At 50.0% G+C, this 15,308-nt stretch overlaps 1 long non-coding RNA gene and 1 pseudogene across 2 annotated transcripts; one reads left to right on the top strand and one right to left on the bottom strand.

Annotated features, from left to right (window-relative positions):
- Positions 1-1,883: 1,883 nt before the first annotated feature.
- LOC118611996 lies at positions 1,884-8,901 on the bottom strand. Of its 2 annotated transcripts, none has more exons than XR_004954623.1 (4): positions 8,638-8,901; positions 4,236-4,428; positions 2,861-2,955; positions 1,884-2,315 (listed from the first exon to the last, which is right to left on the bottom strand). It is a non-coding gene; the product is annotated as an uncharacterized LOC118611996 (long non-coding RNA). The 2 variants fall into 2 exon arrangements; XR_004954624.1 differs by lacking the exon at positions 1,884-2,315 and adding an exon at positions 2,562-2,723.
- Positions 8,902-13,939: 5,038 nt separating this feature from the next.
- Positions 13,940-14,058, top strand: LOC118612209 (annotated as a pseudogene).
- Positions 14,059-15,308: the final 1,250 nt, after the last annotated feature.

Below are 15,308 nucleotides of genomic sequence, written 5' to 3'. Positions count from 1 at the left end.
AGCCTCCAAAACTGTAAGAAAATAAATTCCTATTGTTTAAACCACCCAGTCTGTAGTATATTGGCATGGCAGCCTGAACTCACTAAGATAATTTTTAAAGGCCTGTTTTGAACATTTAAAAACCCTGAACTTCCTGAGCCAGCAAGGAAGCCTCTAACAGACTAAGGGAGAAGTCCCCCTTGGAGCTCGGGTTGGGACAGAAAGAAGGGCAGGAATTGACTGAGCCCCTAGCATGCTCCAGGCACTGTGCCGAGCACCGCCCTGCAGCAACTGGCCTCTGGCCCACGATACTTGGGGAAGCTCTTACTTCCGGCTGCCTGCTGGCCAACCAGCCCTCCAGACAGCCCTTATCCTTGCTTCTCAAACCGTGCTCCAGGAACGAAGAAGGCACTGTCCCCACCTCACTGAGGAAGCCCCCACTCCCAGCAAGCTGGGAGGGCACATATACCCCAAAGCAGACTGTTTTTCTCTACTTAACCCTCCATGCCCAGACTTGGGCTAAACACAGAGAAGGACCTGCCCATTCCAGACTCCAGTCACCCTTGAAGCTTCTCCCTCCTGATTCCCACAGTCTGGTCCAGCCTCTGGGTTGTGCTGCCAATAAGAGGAGATGCGATTAAAGAGAAAAATGGCCCAAACTTGGGCACCAGCTAGGGTAAGAGGCAGAGAGGTAACCAGCATTCGTGAAGCCTCTGATAGGTGCCAGTTACTTTACCCACAAGCCACAGCAATTCCCACAATACCCTGGGCAAACAGGTGGGGAGAAGGTGCGAAGCTACTTGCCTAAGACCACCCAGCTAGAAAGGGCCAGAGGTAGGTAGGAAAGGAGCCCCAGTTCACCTTAAATGCACACTCCCCTATAGCACTGCCATCAAGAAAGAGAGCCAAGGACTTGGACAACTCCTGGGCCATCAGCATCCAGGGCAGGTGCTAGCCTCTAAGACAGTTGCTCTCCTCCCAGCTGTACTTGCAGCTGACCAGCAGCCTTAGAAAAAGCACTGATGCCTGTGCCCAGCCTGAGTTCTTTTCATGGTCTGGGATGCAGCCTAGCCATTGGATTTTTAAAGATTCCCAATGATTCTAACATGCAGCCAAGACTGAGCTCTGCCCTTCGTCTGTAAAATGGGGCAAATGGTACCTCCCTAACACAGGGCGACGCGAGGCTGAACTGTGAGAGGGCCCAGGACGGGAAGGGCTCGTCAAGGCCCAAGGGAGCCCCTGCCCCGGGCCAAGTGCTCTGCTAGGGGCTGGGTTTCTCTGCAAGACGGCGGGGCAGACTCCCTTACCCTCGCTTGCATCTGCCCAGCTCCTGATAGCTTACGGAACCCTCCATTCCATGAGACCAAGGCTGGCACAATGTGGCCCTCAGCAAATGTCTGTTAAGTAAATGGATAGATGATGTCCTCTGACCTTCACAACTCTGAGAAGTAAAATGGAAATAGGTCCTTCCCTCCCTGAAACCCACAGAAAGAGTGGGGGATTCAGTGCCAAGTCAAGGCTCTGTCAGCTGTGTGTCTCCGAGACACAGTTAAGAGGACTTAACTTCTCCAAGCCTTGTTTCTTCATTTGTAGAACAGGACTTTGTAATCAATCTTTTGTTATCAGGTTATTCTAAAAAGCTGCTGAGATAACATGTAGGGGAAACATTTCTATAAACCATTATTTGATGAGGGAATTGAGGTTCAGAGAGGTTAAGTGACTTGCCCACAGTCACACAGCTAACAAATAGTGAAGCTAGAACTTGAACCCAGGACCAAAGAACTTCTGGGCTTTTCCCACCCACCCTACCCGCCCCCCCCCCGCCCACGTAGTAATACAGAGCCCAGATATACTTTAAAAACAAACAAACAAACAAACAAACAAACATCAAAATAAGTGCCAGGTTGTAGAGAGAAATTTGGGTATTTGGAGAAGAGGCCTGGGGCTTCGTTGGTCCTCAGGGCTCACCCAACAGTGAGTGTTGCAGCGAATTTTGTGGCAAGGAAGAACCGGGCCTTGGGTAAAGATTTCTTTTACTAATAAGGGAGCTAGCCTGGAGGGAAAAAAATTCAAAGAAATGAATAAGCAAAGGATTTTGTTTGTCCAACATAGAGAAGCTGAGAGAAAAGCAAGGTGAAGAATTGGTGGTTGTGCGAGAGAAGCCTCTGCAGTCTCCAGAGGGCCTTGCGGTAGAGGGAGGGGCTCTGTGCAGCTCCCAGCACAGCCTTCTGCCGGCCGCTGAATGGCTGAGAAGGCCCTCACGGCCCAGCCCTCCGCTGGGGGCCGCTCACCTGGTCTTAGCTCCCCTGCATGCCAGTCGCTGGCCACAAGTCACACTAGAGGAGGAAGGAACCGGGCATTACTGACCCCCTGTCACATCACCTGTGATCACAGTAGGATTAGATTAGGGCCTATATCTCCCAGTAGGAGAGGCAGTCTCCACCCCATTGTACAAGTGAGACTCAGAGACATTAGTTCACTGGCAATATCCCAAGGTCCCTTTGTCCCAGCATACCCTGGCTGTCCCTCTGGTGCATGGCTGTGCACCTCCAACCCCAGAATCCACTTCTGCTCCCCCCTGAGCCCCCCAGTGAACTCCAGGGACAGGTTCTGTGTGGGGCTGCCCGGCAGGCAGGATGGCATTACCTAATTGCTGGCTGGCTTCTTTTGTCACCTCATTTTTCCAAGCTCCCTGGCTCTGAAAGCCTCCATCTCAGACAGACAAATGAGTCTCCAGCCTCGTTCTGCCGGAGCGCCAGCAAAAAGAGGAGATCAGAGGCTGTCGCCTTGATGGAGCAGCAGCCAGGAGCTGAGGCACAAAGCACTGGGGGCAGTGCGTGTCTTTAGAAGGCAACAAAGCCCAGGCCAGTGCCCTACTTACAGCGGTGGCTTCTCTGATTGGGCTCTGCCTTCTGCTGCGAGGTGCCTGGGGTCAGCGTTCTGAGCCTGGGACTCAGTCTTCATCAGCCAGCCTCCCTGGGGAGATGAACCCTTGTTAGAGCCAGCCCCAGCCTCCTAAAATCCTCTCCTACCTTAACTAGGCAAACACTTCTGGGTTCTGAGGAGAAAGTCATCAGAGAAACGCACACTGCTGCACTGCCAACAGGCCTTCAAGCCTCGGGGTTGGAGCCGACGGCCAAAGGCAAGGCTGGTCAGGCACCCAGCTCCCAAGTGGTATTCTGGCCCTCTGGGCTCCAGCCCAAGGCTGCAACCCAATGCCGCCTCTGAAAGAAAAGTCCTTGGAGAGGGGGAGGGCTACCTGGCCTCATTCTCTCCTTGTCTGGGTTAGGTGGACAGAACAGCCCTGATGCCCTCCCTGGACTGTGAGCATCTCAAGGACAGGAACTGTGCCCCGCTGGACTTGGTATCCGCTGGCACAGACTAGCATTTACTGGGGCCAAGCTCTATTCTGAGTGCTTTAGGTAAATTAACCCGCTAACCCTCACCTCAATTCTAGGCGGTGCTATTCCCATTTTTCAGATGGGGAAACTGATACACAAAAAGGTTAGGTTCATGACGCTCGCTAATGGGAAGTCAGGTTGGAATCCTGGCTTGAGAGTCCATGTTCTTAACCATTCTACTACAACTACTCAATGAATAGGTGATGGATGGATGGATGGATGGATGGATGGATGGATGGATGGATGGATGGATGGATGGATGGATGGAAAAACAGTTAATGGCTTATAGAGACAATGATCTGAAAGCCCCCTGTTCAAAATGATATTCCTCTATTTGCAGTTTCAGGTACTATGAATCTAATATTGAAATGTATCCCTTTGAGTTTTAATCTTTGTCTTCAAAAAATACCTTCGAGAAATCGAGGTGATGGCATTTGTTGGCCATGCACTATGGCCGCTGGGATGTCTAGATGAGGCCAAGGCCCGGAAAGAGCCAACCCAGTGCACAGGGAGAGAGGAGCAAGGAGCTGCGAGTTTCTGCAGAGAAGCTGCCGATCACATTGTCCATGGTGTGGTGCCCAGGGCTGGGACACAGTCTTCGAAGCCTCTGAGCCTGGTTCCGGTGGCTATGCCTCTTACTGGCTGTGTGGCCCGGAGCGGGTCACATGACCTCTGGCAGCCCCAGTTTCTTCACCTGTCGGTGGGGATACTGATAGCTACCTTATGGCTTACAATTAAGTAACCACCATAGGTATTGTGCCTGGCATAGAGTGGATGCTCCACAAATAGAAGCTGTTATTATTATTATTAGACAAATTATAGCCAAAAAAATACAAGGCAATAACAATTCCTAACCTGATCTTCCTTTCGAAACTGGTTCTTGCTCCGGCAACCCCGTTTCCGGTATCCCAGGCACTCATGTCATGACCCTTCCTCTCTCCCAACCACGCCATTCTTCTCCCCAGTGCTTTTATTTCCTGGTCGTCTCCAGCCCTCCTTTCTCCCACCTCTGCCCTGGCCGGGGCTCCCGCTGTCTGTCACCTGGACTCTGTGAAAGCAGAGAGATCAAGAGAACACACCACAAAAGGCATCTGAAGAAGCTCCTGGAACACCCGCCTTGCCCAGTTTCCCCATATTTGTCTAGTTCCAACGCTTTGCCAACTTGGATCTCCAGCTGCTCTTCACTCCCCACCCCCTTTTTCTCACTTTCTTCTTTTCTCATTCCGTGGCTTCCTTTGGCTCTAGTTAGGCTCTAATTAAATTATGCAGCAGGTGGCGATGAAGACGTCCTCTCCCTTCCAAGTGCTCATCAAAGGGTTGTGCACAGAAGACCCGAGACAGACACAGGAGGAGGAGGTCCGTCCAGGGCAGGGGGCAGTCTGGGCCTGCAGCAGGATTCCTCATGCAGCCCATGACCTGACACCAGAGTGAGAGGGAGGGTCTGCAGGCTTGCCGCGTGTCCTGGGATAATTCCTCTGTCCACCTGTCATGCCAGGAAGAAATCCTCAGTTCCGAACACTCAGGAGTAAAGGAGGGCAGGGGACATAACAGATTCTTGATAAAGATGACCGTGAAAGTCCTGGTAACTGGCTGGTCTGACAAGGACTAATTATAACTAGTGTTTAGGGAAAGAGTCACGATTTAGAATGTCTCTCTCATACATCCTGTCACTTGAACGTCACAAACACCCTATGCAGTAATAGAGAAACGGCATATTAACCCCACTTTACAGATAAGGAAACTGAGGCCGTGAGGGTTTAAATACTTGCCCAGGGCCTAGGCCACAGGACTGATTGCCTGAACCATTTTCCTGTCCCTCCTCTGAGCTCCTTTGCATTTTGCACACTCAGCTACTGACCCACTCGTTAGTCCTGGTGCACTGCTCTGGTGGTGGTGAGCGTTGTGGAGAGCGACACAGCCCCGAGGGCTGCAGCCACCCCAGACCCCGGCCTCCCGCCTCAGCCAGGCCCTCAGCAGGCTGCACATTCCCTGCCCCACACTTGGCCTGCCCTCTTTTTGTTCCCTTAAAAAAACTTTCGGACTGTCCCCTCCCTGCTTCCTTGACCCCCCTCACACTCAGGAGATGACCTCGCCTTCTGTAATTCCAAACAACCTGGGGTCCTGGAGCAGGAATAGCTGTGAGTTACCGCCCCACACCTGCCCGCGCCCCCGCTGCGTTTCCTCCTTTCAGGCTTGGGCTGCAGTACATTCCTCCCCCTGTCTGAGGCCTCCCCTCCACCCAACGTTTGACCCACTCCTTCTGGCTCTCTAGGACCTGCCTCTATCGATAATCAGCCTTCTCTTCAGAATTTCTAGCCCTTTCCTCTGTACTGCTCCCCCTGCCCAGGACTTGCTGTTGTCTCTGCCACCTTCCTTATCATTGAGTTTTTGACTCAATTTCCCCATTCAACCTGACTTCTTAAAAGGAGGGTCCACACCAGGGCTTGTCAGCCCGAGATTGGTGGTCTTTCAGACCCGCTATTCTTTGTCGTGGGGGCCATCCGTGCATTTATCTTTGTCAACTTGGGCTGCCATACCAAAATACCATAGACTAGGTGGCTTAAACAACAGAAATGTATTTCTCAGTTATGGAGCCTGGAAGACTAAGATCGAGGTCCGGCAGGGTTTGGTTTCTAGTGAGGGCATGCAGAGGGCCTCCGCCTCGCTGCCTCCTCTCATGGCTCTTCCTCTGAGGGCTGAGAGAAAGAGAGACTAAAAGCTCTCCGGTATGTCTTCTCATAGGGACACTAATCCCATCAGAGCAGGGCCCCACCCTCGTGACTTCATCAAACCCTACCCACCTCGCAAAGGCTTCTTTTTCAAATACTATGGTACTGGGCCTTAGAACTTCAGCATGTGACTTGGGGGGACACATTCAGACCATAATAGCACTGTAGGATATTTAGCAGCATCCCTGGCATCCACCCACTAGAGATGCATTTCTTTCAGTTTGGAAAGATGGCAAATGACTTTAGATGCCACTAGTGACAATTGTGACAGCCTCCCCCCTCACCCCCCTCATGTCGATAGTTGTTGATAATTCCTAGTACCAACAACCAAAACTGTCTCCAAACCTTGCTAAATGTCCCCTAGAGCAGCAGTCTCCAAGCTTTTTGGCACCAAGGACCAGTGCTCCTATGAGAATCTAATGCTTGATGATATGAGGTGGAGCTGAGGTGGTGAAGCTAGCACCGGGGAGCGGCTGCAAATACAGATGAAGCTTTCCTCGCCTCCTGCTGTGTGGCCCGGTTCCTAACAGGCCGTGCACTGGTACTGGTCAGTGGCCTGGGGGTTGGGGACCCCTGCCCTAAAGGACAAAATCTCCCACTGAGAACCGCTGGTCTGTACCACGTTTTCCATGTTCTTATGCCCATTCGCTTCTCAATTTGTTTGTAATTCTGTTTCTGTTCCTCCCCCAATCTACTAGAACTGCTTTAGTAAACATCCCCTGCACCCGCATTGCTAAATCCCTGTGCCCGTGGTGCTGAGCCATGCTGCTCTAACAAAAACGGTTTACCACCCCCTGCTTCTGGAACCTCTCGGCTCCGTGGGCTCCGGAGACAGGCCCGGTCAGTCGCCCTCCCGATTGCCGGCCTCTCTCCCACCTTCTTGCAGTGAGAGCCCGTCTTCTACTACGAGACTGAAATACTAGTTATTCGCATCGCTGGCCTCCTCGCAGCTGCAGCTGGGTAATGGGATTTGAGAGAATGTCTAGCTGGGAGAGATTGTGGGGAAGATTTACTTTCTGATTAAGGAGAAAGAGAGACACAAAGAAAAAGCCACATTATCGGTGAAAAATTAATGTTTGGAGCCGCTGTAGCCATCTTGCAAACATAGGGAAAAGCCCAAGAGACACATGACTTACTAAGCCACAGAACCAACCCTAGAATTGCCTACCTCTGGGCCTTTTATGGGAGAATTAAAGTTCCTATTACCTAAGCCAATTTTAGGCAGCTATTCTATTACTCGCAGCCCAAAGTACCCTGACCGCTCCTGAGACCACTCTGTCCTCCTTCTCATGCTGCCCTGGCTGGTTCTTCACGGTCTCCTTCTAGGCCTTCTCCGCCTTGCTCGCCCCCGACAAATCGATGATTCCAAGGTTCCCTCGTCTCACTCCCATCCTCTCCCATCATCTCAATGGCATCCCAGGTGCTGATGACTCACAAATCTTAATCTAGTGCTCTCTCTTGAGTTTCAGATACTTAAATCTAGCTGCCCACTAACACATGGTCACTGTGTTGTTTCTTTTCCCGGCTCTAATTTCTCTGCCCTCTTAATATTGGGGTTTCCCAAGACTCATTCCTGGTCCCTTTTCTAGCTATGCTTTCCCCCACCGCACATGACCTCCTCCATTCATGTAACTTTAAACGACATTCCATCTAGAGCCCAGAGCTCTGTACTGAGGTCTAGACTTGAAAACGCAGCTGCCAGTCTACCATCTGTACTTGGAATGTCCCACGGAGCTGTCACGCCCACACGCCCAGCGCTCAGTTCATCCACCTTTCTCAGAAACTGCTCCTCTCTTGTGTGCTCCAACTCTGCAACTCCCACCACTGTGCTCCCAGACCGGACCCGACGAATTACGCAAGATGCCTCCTTTGTCTTGTCTTGCATCTCCACTGCCAAGCCCCTCTGGTTTTACCTCCACTCTGCCCCTCTCTCCACTGCTGCCGTCAGTACCCCCCAACCGACTGAGCATCTCCCCTCTTGCTTCCCTCCAATCCATCCTCCGCCCTGCAAGCAGAGCGATATTCCTAAAGTGCAATCTTACCATGTCGCTTTTCTGCTCACGATTCTTCATTAACTCACTGTTCCCTTCTAGGAGTGGTTTTCAAACTGTTTTTAGCATAAGGCCTCCAATGTGTAGTAAATGAAAGCAAAATAGTAGCAGTTGAAGTTAGGGAGGGACATCTGGAGACCCTCCCAGATACTCAGTGTCCCCTCCCCCTCTCCCAGTCCTAAACACATACGCTCACGCACACACACACACACACACACTAGGTCCTATATTGGTTTTGTTCAGACTATAGATGCCAGCTAGTCTGCCCTACCTGGATGGCCAGGAAACACCTGTACCACATCTCTGGCAGCCTCCGGCATCTGTTAGATGCTCTCGAACAACATAGAGCTCTCTATTTTACATGATCCATTTCAAGATCATATTTTGAAAGTTAAAAACCATTTAAGTCAACGACTGCATGCAATTTGGGCCCCGGATGACCTGTAACTTGGTACTAGCAAGGGTTGTCTTACCCACCTCTGTAGCGCTTGAGGCTCCTGGTACAGTGTGCACTTGGGTGTGAACAGAGAAGGGAATGCTCTCGGCATCCATTGCATCATCGCCTCAACGCTGTCTCTGTCTCGGCTCTCAGTCTCTGGAACACATTTAGCCCCCTGGGGCTGAACTGCTAGGCTGTGCGCAGACCGATTTGAACAATAGGAACAATGCCTCTTTTCAGGTTCCTGCTCCCCAGGCAGCCTCAGCCCTCACATTGGGAGGGAGGTCTGGCCATCTGGGGTGGGAAAAAGTAGGAAAGTTCTGTGGCCACTACATCTAAGCACTCAATCCACAGGGGTGTCTTCTGGTGGCCGGCCTCCTAACACCCAGGAGCGGCTTTTAGAGGAGTGAGTTCAAGCAGCGAGTGAGAGTGTATGACAGCTGAATGTCAGGGGACCTCCTGGTTCTGAAAGCCTTTGATGCCGAGTACGTTAGATATGACATCAGGATGGGGTAAGTCTGACTAAAAACAGTCCCTCCCTCCATTGCAAAGGGGTAGGAGACCTGGAATGGGCCAGGGGCAAAATAGGGCCCCAGCATCTTCATGCACATGCTGTGGGGTCCCGTGGGAGAGGAAGCTCAGGCAGGTAGGGTACTCAGCACAGAGCCTGGCCTATGATACTGGCTGTGTTAGGCGGAGCTTTTCTTGGAAAGAATAATGGGATTATAAGTAGAACTGAAGCCAGCACGAAATATCAGTCTGGTCATGGCATCCCCACCGCCAGCACCCTCAGCAGCTTCCCAGTGTCTTAGGAGCAAAGATGTGCCACATGCACAGCCCGAAAGCCCGCACGTCACCCCACTTACCTCTCCAGCTCCCACTCTCACCCCTGCTCACTTGTGCCAGCCACAGGGCCTCATTTAAGTTCTTCTAGATTCCTCTTCCTTACTCAGGAAGTGACCTCTGACCTTTTCTGATTGCCTGACGAGTGTCCCTCCTGTCTCCATCTCTCCTCTGGAGCAGTCCCCAGAAGGGTGTCCTCCAGTCAGCAGTCTGCCTCTGAGATCTGTCTGCTCACTGGGTAGAGGCACCATGGAAATGCAGCCCCTGGAAAAAAGAGAAGCCATAGCAGGAAAAAGGCTTGTATGTCCCTCAATGCTCTGGGACTCCATGTCTCCCTACTCCTGTGCACCTAGACCCCCATTACCTCCTGCTGAAGGGGGAGAGCAGGCAGTAGCCAGGGCACAGCACCCTTTCCAGAAAGAAAATGAGAGTTGCCTTTTTAAGCCCAACTCCTGCCTGAGTGCAAAGTATTAGCAAGAGTGATCAGGCAGCATGTGCCCACGCGTCTGAGATTCATGCCTCACAAGGCCAGAGCCGGGGCCCAAGCTGACTGCTTTTATGGCTGGTGCATGCCCACTGCACCCAGTAACGTGGCTCCACTTGTCACACAAGCTGAGAAGGAGCTGTGGGGTTTCATGAGGCCTGGGGCTAATGTTAAATGAGATAATGCCTGAAAAGTGCTTTTATAACAGTGTATTGTGGAACTACATTCCTGTCACCATCAGGGACAAAAAGATCTGGGAGGATTTTCCTGGGACTTATAGGTAGAGTGGGGAGAAAAGAAATGGCCCAGGGCGGCACCGGTCATTTGCCATTAGAATCCGTTAGAATCCATAAGCGCCTTAAATAATCCCAAGGCTTCAATCTTCTCCACTTGCAAGATTCGGTTGAAAATAAGAACATTTTCTCCAAATGATAATAATAATTAATATTAATCATAATTAGCATTAATGACGTGTCAAGTATTGCACTAATGATGTTACATGCTTGATCTCATTTAACGCTCACTACAGAGCTGGAAGAGAGGTTCTGTTCTCCATTGCATAAATGAAGAAACCAAGGTTCAAGGATGCTAGGTGACCAGCCCAAGGTCACACACAGCCAGGAGTGGCAAAGCCAGGGTGCAAACCTGGGTCACCTGACTCCTGAGCACACGCCCCTCCCACAAGCAGATGACTTATCCAAGGATGACTTTTCAAGAAGAGGTTAATTCAGCAGCCAAGTCCCATTAGGCTAGAGCATCTCAATCCTGGCTGTCCTTCACCACCAGGATGGGGGCTGTTTACCAGCACCAATGACTGGGCCCCCTCCTAGACCAATGGAATCAGAATCCAGGAGGAGGCGGGGTCCCGCATGAACAGTTTCTAAAAGCATCGCGGGTGGTTCCAGGGTGACCAGCATTGGTCAGGAAGGGAACCGGAAGCTGCGTGGGGGAGAGGGTCTGTCCCCTCGGGTCTGCTGCCTCCCTCCCTCTCTGCACCAGCCACCTTTCCCCCGGGGCTGCTGAGCCTAGGCCAGATGCCTAGGAGGCTGACCTTCACCCTGACCTTGGCGTAGCACTTCCTCCCGGGACTACTCAGAGGGTCCCTCCTGCACACTGTCTGATTGACACAATCCACCCCCAGCTGGGTGAACTAGCACAACCCCTGGACCCAAGAGGAAAAGGAGCAAAAAGCCTCCTTTTTTTTTTTTTTTTTTTTTTTTTTTTTTTTTTTTTTTTTTTGTAACTGGGTCAAGAGAAAAACAGAATTATAAAAAATGCAAGTCATGCTTAGAACTCCTGTCATTTTTCGGGACGCTGCTGCGCTCTGCGTCTCCCTCATGTGAGAGCCGGTACTACAGCGAGGGGGCGGGAAACAGCAGCGAGATGACGCCGCCGAGGGCGGCTGCTGTGCCGCGCCCGGGTTGGCTGCGCGCCTGCCTTTCTTCACCTGGCCTGGTGGACCCCCGTCCGGGAGGTATTATTAGGGTTTTTTGACAAATGAAGAGGCCAGAGTTAAAGAACAGTGACAGAGGTAGCCCAGGAGTGTAAGGCGGACGGGCGCCGGTTTTGCCAGGGGCGGCCTGCTGTCTCTCCTTGGCAGTGTCTCCAGGGTGTTTGGGGAGCAGCCAGGCCCCAGGTGTCCCACTAGCCTCTTTAGTCTCTTGTCCCTGCCCTCCACGGGCTCACGACATGGGCTCAGGAGGCCCCAGAGCCACAGATCTGGGGAGACCACTACATGCCAGCCACCTACAGAACCACTCCCCGCTAAGACCACTTGGCAGCTGTTTGCTCTGTGTTTATGGTAAATCCAGAGGACAGTCAACCTTAAGGCCTTCACAGGTGACTGTGAGGCCCCGGGGCCTGGGAGGAATGGCCGTGGGTTCTCTGGGAGTCCTACATGTACCAGGCACAGCTGGAGGTCAGCTTCTGCCCTCGGACGACCTTTAGGGAGAGCTCCCTCCCATCTGGCTTTCTGACCTGCTCTCCCAGCAGCCTTCCCACGTCCAGTCCCACGTGCAGATGCAAACCTGGCAGGGTGGGAAAGGAGGCCAGTGGCGGCGGCAGGAGACGCCCACACTGCCGAGTTCGTCATTTCCCTTCTGGCAGTAAACAATATTCACTCCTTTCAGCTCACATTCTAAAGCCCTTGGGCTGAGATGGGGGCCGTGGCCACCAAAATACACAAGGCTGTGTATTTGGGAGCCTGTGGTTTAGTGGGGCCCATGGTTTAGTGGGGCAAAAAAACAGGTACCACTGTCATGCCATGAAATGATCGCAGTGCCGGTCGCATATCCAAAATACAGTGTTAGCCCCGGGGAAGGCAGGATTAACTTTAGGGGGAGAGGTGCCAAGCCAGGGGAGTTCAGAGAGATAGTTTTAAGCAGGATATGACCTCTGAGCACTCAGGCCAAGTTCCACCTCCGCCCTGGAGCCCGATCTAGTCATCCACACCATCCCTGGTCAGCCCGACTAAGGACACAAACAAGGTCTTCCCACATCCCGCAGTTCCTGCATCTCACAGTTTCTCTCTTAATGCTACTTTGTTCACAAGGTGTTTTTTTTGTCTGTAGCCCCCTCTCTTAGCTGGATTTTAAGTTCCTGAGTGCCTTCGAGGCGGGGACCATGTCTGGTATTTCCTCTCCCTAGAGGGCTAAGCCAGCACTGGGCATCTGGCATGCTTAATAAACACTGAGTTAGTGACTGAAGGGTGACTGGAGGGCTCGGACCTCTGAATTTGATAGCCGGGTGCAGGCAGGGCGTAGGGCCCCAAACGAGGGCGAAATCAGTGAGAGGGGACCTGGTGCTGCAGTTGATACATTCCGTCAGAGACGGTAACGGTCTACCTTGGAGGAGGAGGCAGGTGGGAGAGGAGAACGATTTTTAAATTTTTCGCAAGCTGGCTTTTCACAATGTAACTTAGGCCCTCAGCGTAGTCAAACAGAACTGCGAAATTAATTTCAAAGTCAAATATTGGGTTGAAGATTGTGTGCTCTTTGGGGCGATTAAAACCGCTGCTCTGTTCTCTAATGCCGAAGTAGAAGTAAGCAGTATACTCTATTCAAAGAGCAAAAAGATCCAAAGAGGTGATGTATTTCCACTCTAGGTTCTAGTTTTATGAGGAAAAAAGAAAGGCAAGAAAGTAAGCTAATATCGAAATAACCTTTTGCTGTTCATTGTGACCGGGCCGATAAATACCCCTCACCTGAACGTCGAGGGCGCGGCCAGGCTTGTCACCCAAGGCAGCGAGCGCTTCCCTCGCGCCTGCTGCTGCTGCCCTTGGCTCCCGCTTTCCGGCATTTTCGGCGGTGAGCGCCTGCAACTCTTTTAGATATTTTTCTGGTATTTCCCTCCATGGTTTTAAGTAACATCGTTTTCTCTTTTTCCCCTTCTATTTTAGACATATATTAACTTCCCACTATGGCAGAGGAAAATTTAGTTTTTACGTTTTACATGTACTTGCATGCACTCTCAATCATTTTTCAATATGACAGGTCACCTCTTTTGGATTAATACTCAGAAGTGATGTTGATGTGCCTTAGTAAATATTGTTGGATATTTTTCATAGCTAAGCCTCAGAATTTGCTGTAATTACATTTTTTTCACGTATGATGTTTTATTTTTCCTGGAGTTGATCACCTTGTTACATTTGCTCAGATTTTGGGGTGTCTCTCATTAATTTATTAATCCCTTTAACTTCTAGTTAAACTCTTCTCAGAATAGATAAACATATGAAGTCATCCGGCAGGTCATTTGTCCTCGTTTTGGCGTGAATCCAGACATCCAGTGTTCTCTGTCTCGTGCTCTGCTCTGAACAGAGAACTCTCTAGACCTACTGTACTGTGTTGCCCAGGGACTTCCTTTCACCGCTCTCCTGTGATGAACCACATGTTTCCTGGACCACTTTTGTTGGTTTACTCCCTCATTTGTTGAAGCACATCCTTTAGTAGCTTCTTGAGAAAGGGTCCATTGAAAGTGAATTTGTTGAGATTTTGTCCACCTGAAAAATGTCTTTGGTCTACAGCCATGCTACCCTGAACACGCACGATCTCATTTGATCTCAGAAGTTAAACAGGCTTGGACCTGGTTAGTACTTGGATGGGAGACGACCTAGAAAGACCAGGTGCTGTAGGCGTTAAAAAAAAAAAAAAAAAAAAAAAGTCTTTAGTTTATCCTCACATTCAATTGGCAGTTTCAAAGTCATTTCCTTCGAAATAGTGAAAGCATTGATTCATGGTCTTCTAATTAACGATGGTGTTGGTGAGAAATCTGAATACTGTTCCGATTTCTGATCTTTTGTATCTTTCTCTGGAAGTTTTTATGATCACCTCCTTATCCCTGGTGTTCCCAGATTTTATAACACTTTATTTTTAATTCAATTATCTGGGCGGTTGGTCCAAATTTTCTTGTATTCCTACAATAATTTCCATCTTTCTGTTTTTTGCTCCCCTTTCTTTCTGGAAATCTTATAAGTCTGATGTCGGACTTCTGGGATTGATCCTCTGGTTTTTTCTTTTCTCCCCTATTCTTCATCTCCTTGTCAGTCTATTTCCTGGGAGACTTCCTCAACCTTACTGTTCTTTTATTGAAATATTTATTTCTATTGTGAACTTCTTAATTTCTATAAGTGTTTTCTTATTTTCTGACTATTTCCCTTTTATCCTGTTCTTATTTTATAGATGCAATATCTTCTTTTAGTTCTTCAAAAATATAAACTTTAGTTTGAAGTTTTCTTCTGCTTTCTGCTTTAATTCAGCTTTAGGATTTGCTGCATTTCTTTTTCCATGTGCTTAGTTGTATCTCTGGCATTTGTGTTAGAGGCTTTCTTCAAATGTCTGAAGATGTTTGGCTTACTTTTCATAGTGCCTTTAAAGCTACTTGTATGTTCTAGGTACATATTAATTGCAATTCTTAAAAGCTAGGGCTCTGAAATTAGCTAGACCTGTGTTCAAATTTTGTGTACTCTATAGCTCTGTGACCTTGGGTGGATGACCTGACTGCCCTCTGTAAGCCTGCTTCCTTACATGTTAAAACGAAGGTGGTGGTAATGGTGATGGCCAGGGCTAGGGCCGAGTGAGACATCTTGGACTAGACTCTGCACGTGCAGGGCCCAGAGGGTGAGCATCTCCTAAAGTCTTGCGCCCTGCACATCCCACTTGCCTCACCCCAGTTCAAGCCCTCCCAACAACCTGGTGACTTTGAGGATTCCGCAAGATAATGCCTTGTAGGAGCGTGGCCCATAGCTGTCGTATGGTAAACGCTCAGCAAATGTGAGCTATTACTGTGGATCAAGTGATGTAACATTTATTAGTTGAAATATTTACTTAATATCCACTGTGAAACATTTATTTACTATCCACTGTGTATTTGGTAGTATGACTGTGA

The sequence above is a fragment of the Rousettus aegyptiacus genome, unplaced genomic scaffold, assembly GCF_014176215.1.
Source record: "Rousettus aegyptiacus isolate mRouAeg1 unplaced genomic scaffold, mRouAeg1.p scaffold_m13_p_15, whole genome shotgun sequence".
In the NCBI taxonomy this organism is placed as follows: Eukaryota; Metazoa; Chordata; class Mammalia; order Chiroptera; family Pteropodidae; genus Rousettus; species Rousettus aegyptiacus.
This window is presented reverse-complemented; position numbering and strand designations above follow the sequence as displayed.